The 5450-nt window shown below is 68.2% G+C and overlaps 1 long non-coding RNA gene across 2 annotated transcripts; it reads left to right on the top strand.

Moving 5' to 3' along the window:
- Window positions 1–1092: 1092 nt before the first annotated feature.
- Window positions 1093–4515, top strand: LOC135313199 (uncharacterized). Of its 2 annotated transcripts, XR_010372835.1 has the most exons (7): window positions 1093–1262; window positions 1831–1911; window positions 2276–2519; window positions 3311–3444; window positions 3544–3664; window positions 3748–3849; window positions 4058–4515. It is a non-coding gene; the product is annotated as an uncharacterized LOC135313199 (long non-coding RNA). The 2 variants fall into 2 exon arrangements; XR_010372834.1 differs by having other exon boundaries at window positions 1094–1911.
- Window positions 4516–5450: the final 935 nt, after the last annotated feature.

Below are 5450 nucleotides of genomic sequence, written 5' to 3'. Positions count from 1 at the left end.
TGCTGTTTTGGCCGTCTCATGGGTTTTATTTTGCCTGGTGCATGCCGGTGTCCCTAAGTTTGGGGAACAACACGACCAGGCCACCACCTCCAGTGAGGGCCCACGCACCTGCCTCCCCCCTCCCATGGCCCCAGCAGCCACCCACCAGCCCTCCCCCCCCAGCACCCCAATGCCCATCCGCCTCCCACCACCCCCCCAATACACCCCAACACACCCAAACCCAGCCCCGGGCTTTGGCCCCAGAAACAGCGACCAGGGCCCCAGTTCTGAGACCGAAGCCCGGGGCTCAGCCCCCCACTCCCTTCCCAGCCCCACCATCACCCGCCCGGCCCGAGTCCCCGCAGCCCCTGAGCAGCCCCGGTGACGTGTTGGGAGGTGTTGGGAGGCCCGGGAGCCCCGGCGGGGCGGGCGGTGCTTGGGAACTGCCCGGGGGGACCCGCAGGACGGGCCCGGCCCCGGGTGGCCGCGGACGGCCGGGCCGAAGTGACGCTGGGGCGTTGGGGGCGCCGGGCTCCGGCCCTCCGGGCTTTATTCGCCGGCGCCCCGAGAGAGACCCGCGGCTCCGCCCGCTGCTCCTCCCGCCGGGGCACCGGCAGCGCGGCCGCCGGGGCACCGCGTACCGGCCCTCGACACCCGCCCCGACGCGCCCCGGGGGTCGCGGCACTGACCGGCCGCCGACGCCTCTCCCCAGCCACTCGGCCCCGACCCCAGCCCCACCTCACGGCCCCCAACAGCGGCTCCGCCACCCCGGAGAACCCGCGGACCGAGAATCTCCCCGCCGCCCGAAGCCCGCAGGCCCGGCCCGCCGCTACTTCCAGACCGCGGCCGGCGCCAACGGCCGCACTATAAATGGCGGAAGACGGCGGCCGGGAAGGACCAAACCTCTCAGGCCCCGCCCCGCGCAGGCGCACTGCGGGCCCGCTTCCGCGCCCCACCGGTTCCTCCGCGGCCGCGCCCCGACTAGACCACGCCCCCGAGGTCACGTGCGCCCGGCGGCGGCAGGTGAGTGGCTGACTTCGAGGGTTCAAAACCCCCCGAGGGCCGCCAGGGGGCGCCCGTACCGCGGGAACAGCGGCGGCGGAGGGAGGGGGGCCGCCACCGGCCGCGGCTCCTTCTCTTCCCCGGGACCGAGGGGAAACCGGCGCCTGCTGGGTGCGCTACGGGCCGGGCTCTTTGAGGAAGCCGCTGCACCGGGCCGGGTGTTCCGGCTACCTGCGGCTACTCCGGGTCGGGTTCCGCTCGCGAGGCTCCGGCGCTGCCCGGTAGGTGCTGCCCGCAACTCGACTCGGTGCCCCCCGACCCGTAGGTAGCCGTTGCTGCCCCCGTCCCCTCCCGCGGTCGAACCCCCCGGCTCGGGGCTGGCGGCTCTTGCCGGGACCCCCGGGGGACCCTGGGCGGGCGCCGGCCGGCGGCGGGACCCCGGCTTCCCAGTGGCGGGAGCTGCCGGCTCTGCCCCGCCGGCCCGGCAGCCCCGGGTGAGCGCTCCCCGCCCCGCTCCCCGGTGTGGGATCCCGGGGGTGCCCGGCCGGGGCCCGCTGACTTTCCCGGCGGGTTTCGGCACCGACCCTTCGGCGTCCCCTCTCGGGGGGCAGCGGCCGCAGCTCGGCCCGTGGGGCTGGGGGACCCCGGCAGCCCCCCGCCTCCGCTACGGTGTCAGCCCTGGCTCGAACCGTGACCCGGCGACCGGCCGTGGGGGCCCCGCACGCCGCGTCTCCCGCCCGGTGCCCGCCCGGGGCAGGTGGGGACCCGGCGGGGCTGGGGGTCTCCCGGTGACCCCTCCTGCCGCCGGGCTCCCCCCGGCACGGGCACCGGCTGCTTTCTTCTCCCCAGCTCCTTCCCAGAGCGGCGGCCGGCAGGATGGATCCCTCTGGCCTGGTGCTGGCCCTGCCGGAGCCGGGAGAGCTCGGACTGGTGAGTGGGGGGAGCTGGTGCCCGCTGGGGGGGGGTGTGGGGGGAGCTGGTGCCCGCTGGGGGGGGGTGTGGGGGGAGCTGGTGCCCGCTGGGGGGGGGTGTGGGGGGAGCTGGTGCCCGCTGGGGGGGGGTGTGGGGGGAGCTGGTGCCCGCTGGGGGGGGGTGTGGGGGGAGCTGGTGCCCGCTGGGGGGGGTGTGGGGGGAGCTGGTGCCCGCTGGGCCTCACCCCTGCGGTCCCATCACCCTCACGGACAATACCCCAGGGCTGTAGCCAGCAGCGGTGGACACTGCTGTAGCCTGGGGCTTGGGGGTGCCTCTGAGCCCAGCCCAAAGTTCTGCTTTGACTAAAAAGTTTCTTCTTCAGTTCAAAACATGCTGTGGCGGGAGCAGAGGCTGCTTCAGGGCCCCAACGAGCTCCTGCAGCCCCATCGGTGAGACGGGGAAGCCAGATGGGGTGTGAGGGCTGTACTGGTGCTGCTGGTGCCTCGGGAGGTGTTGGCGGCACAGGCGACGCCTGGGGAAGGCTCATCGGGGCGCCCGGACGAGGAGCGCGGCCCCGAAGCGGCGAGCGCCGGGGGACACCGGTCACGGAGGACGTGCCGGGTGAGGTGAGTGTCCCGAGGCGCGGCCGAGCGGAGCCGTGCGGTGGGAGCGGGGCGCTCGGCTCCTGGGGCCGGCTGCGCTGGCGGGGCGGCCGAGGGACGGGCAGGGCAGGTGGGGTCCCCTGGCAGGGCTCCCCGTGGGGTCCTTGCGGGGCAGGGGGGTCCTGGCACCGGCAGGGAAGTGTCGGTGGGAGCTCAGGAGTGCGGGGCCGGGGCCTGCACTCACCAGGTGGCTCCCCCAGTGGTCGGTGGCAGTTTGTGGGCACAAAGGGGGGCTCTGGGGGACCCCACCCTGAGCCAGGGCTGGGCAGGTCAGTGCTGTGTGTTTGGGGGGGACTGTGAGGGTCGCCGTTGGGGTCTGGCCCAGACCCCACTGGCACTGGTGCGGTGCTGGTCCCATGGCTGCTGGGCATTGGCCTGTGCTGCCGTTGCTGCTGCTGCACGTGGCCTCACCCCTACTGGGAACAGCCCTGCCTGCGCCGCTCCAGGTCAGGGATTTGAGACCCCTTTGTGTGTGGGGGGGTTTTGTTTGTTGGTTTGGGCTCCCATTTGTTTCAGATACAGCTTGGTTTGGGGTCCTGTTTTGTGTGCGGGTGTGTTTTTTATGTTGGTTTGGAGTGCTGGTTTTGTTGCTTCTTTTGTTTTGTCTGTTTTGGGTCACCATTTGTGTGTCAGCTCAGGTTCTCCTTTGTTTCAGGTCTAGCTCCAGCTCATGGTTGTTTTGGTTGTTGGTTTGGGCCTCAGTTTGTTTTCACTTGTCCGTTTTGTTTGTTGATTCAGGCTCCCCTTTGTTTCAGGTCCAGCTCCTGGCTGCTCCAGGTCAGTTGTGGCTCTGGTTGTAGGTGCAGCTCATGAACAGCTCCAGCTCATGGATGGCTCGGGCTCATCTCAGCTCCTGTTTGTTGTGGCTCCAGCTCACCTGCAGCTTCAGGTTGGTTATTTCTGCCCCAGCTTGTGGATGCTCCAGCTCATTTATGGGTCTGGTTGTTCGCAGCTTCAGGTTACTATTTCTGCACCCATTTTTTTTCAGGGCCAGCTCCAGTTTGGGTTTGACTGCAGCTCCTGTTCCTGTCCAGCCAATTTTGGGTTCCAGTTTGTCTGAGGCTGCAGCTTGTTTTCACCTGCAGCTTGGGGGCTGTTCCAGGCAGCAGGTTTGTAGGGCAGCAGCTCCAGGGCATCGCTGGGCTGGGCCGCACTACCAGGAGCTGATTGTCCCATGTCTCTCCCTGTGCAGGGACAGATGGATGCCGAGACCTGGAAGAAGCCGCGCTGCCTGCCCTGTGCGTGGCCTCGCTTGCACCCGCCCGGGGATGGTGCCTGGACTGTGCGGCTCCAGGTCAGGATTTTGGGACCCCTTTGTAGGGGAGGTTGGGGGTTGTTTTGTTGGGGCTCCTGTTTGTTTCGTTTGTTGATTTGGGCTCCCATTTGTTTGTGTTTGTGTTTTCTTTGTGGTTGTTTTTTCATTTCTTTCGCTTTGTTTGTTTCTGGTCCAGCTCCGTTGGGGGCTCTATCTGTGTGTTGATTTATGCTCCCTTTTGTTTCAGGTGCAGCTGACGGATGGCTTGACCTTGTTCCAGCTCCTGTTCCTTGTGGTGCCATCTCACCTGCAGCTTCAGACTGGTTGTTTCTGCCCAAGGATGTGGCCACTCGGGCTTGTTCACAGCTCCAGGTCCTACTCAGCTCAGCAGAGGCTCCAGATTTTTGTTCTTCTTTCCAATGAAGCAAGAACAATGGCAAACACGAGAATCTTTTGGACTCAAGTTGGTTTGGATTCCAGTTTGGGCTCGTCTCCTCTACCTCCAGCTCAGTTTCCGCTCCAGTTGGTTTTCAGCTTGTGCTTGCTCAAGTGCTCCTGGCTTTTTGCCAAGGTCGTCAATCAATCACTGTCACAAGTTCTCTATGAATATGAACTGTCATAATTGTACATGGTCTAAATATGGCCCAATGCCCCTCCCAGTAGCTGTACACACCTTGAATAAAGAGTTGAACAGTCACGAAAAAAGGTCTGAAAAGTGCCGTTTCGCCCAGAGACTATCTCATGCGTTTAATTTTGCCTGGTGCATGCCGGCGTCCCTAAGTTTGGGGAACAACGCGACCGGGGCCCCCACCTCCGGTGAGGGCCCACGCACCTGCCTTCCCCCCTCCCATGGCCCAACAGCCTCCCACCAGCCCTCCCCTCCCATACCTCAGTGGCCACCCACCTCCCCTACCCCACTGCCCACCAGCCTCCCTCCCATGCCCCAACAACCACCCCCCAGCACCCCAATGCCCACCTGCCTCCCTCCCATGCCCCAACAGCCACCCACCCCCCAATACACCCCAACACCCTCCCAAACCCAGCCCCGGGCTTTGGCCCCAGAAACAGTGACCAGGTCCCCAGTTCTGAGACCAAAGCCCAGGGCTCAGCCCCCCACTCCCGTCCCAGCCCCACCATCACCCGCCCGGCCCGAGTCCCCGCAGCCCCTGCGCAGCCCCGGTGACGTGTTGGGAGGTGTTGGGAGGCCCGGGAGCCCCGGCGGGGCGGGCGGTGCTTGGGAACTGCCCGGGGGGACCCGCAGGACGGGCCCGGCCCCGGGTGGCCGCGGACGGCCGGGCCGAAGTGACGCTGGGGCGTTGGGGGCGCCGGGCTCCGGCCCTCCGGGCTTTATTCGCCGGCGCCCCGAGAGAGACCCGCGGCTCCGCCCGCTGCTCCTCCCGCCGGGGCACCGGCAGCGCGGCCGCCGGGGCACCGCGTACCGGCCCTCGACACCCGCCCCCGGGGTCGCGGCACCGACCGACAGGCCGCCGCGCCCCGTCCGTCCGTCCGCGCCCCCCGCCCAGCCTCACCTAGGCCCCGCCGGGGGAGCCCGGCCCGGCCGCTGCCGCCGCGGGGCCGCGCCCGGCGCCGCCGAGAGCGAACAAGCAAATGGGGGCCGCCGGCCGCCGGCGGGGCTCAAA

This window comes from Phalacrocorax carbo, chromosome 4, assembly GCF_963921805.1.
Source record: "Phalacrocorax carbo chromosome 4, bPhaCar2.1, whole genome shotgun sequence".
NCBI lineage: Eukaryota > Metazoa > Chordata > Aves > Suliformes > Phalacrocoracidae > Phalacrocorax > Phalacrocorax carbo.
Note: the sequence above shows the minus strand (reverse complement) of the source record. Positions and strands in the feature narration are given on the sequence as shown.